Consider the following 315-nt stretch of genomic DNA (forward strand, 5'->3'; position numbering starts at 1 on the left):
AACTGGAAAAAAAACATAATTTCAACCTTCAACTAAGCTCTGGTAAAACAGATATTTTAACTCAAAATAAAAAACATGGTAGCATTAACATACTGTAACACGCAAATATTAATGCAAAATTAATAAATTATTTTTATCAAATTTTTTGCTTAAATTAGCTCATATATTTGAAAAATCAACAAGACAGATTATGTCTTAAAGATTTAAAACTACTGAGAGTTATAAATGTCAAATCAGTGTTTCTTCTAAAAAAAATAAATTCTTTTCATTTTATTATTTTTGATTTTTTGTTAAAAGTCAACATCAACACACACT

The 315-nt window shown here is 22.5% G+C and overlaps 1 protein-coding gene across 2 annotated transcripts in view; it reads right to left on the reverse strand.

The window, feature by feature from the left end:
* Positions 1-315, reverse strand: part of LOC112162602 (ATPase family AAA domain-containing protein 2) — an 18104-nt gene that overhangs the window by 5299 nt on the left and 12490 nt on the right. The window lies entirely within an intron of this gene.

Source organism: Oryzias melastigma, linkage group LG11 (genome assembly GCF_002922805.2).
Source record: "Oryzias melastigma strain HK-1 linkage group LG11, ASM292280v2, whole genome shotgun sequence".
NCBI classification, from domain to species: Eukaryota; Metazoa; Chordata; class Actinopteri; order Beloniformes; family Adrianichthyidae; genus Oryzias; species Oryzias melastigma.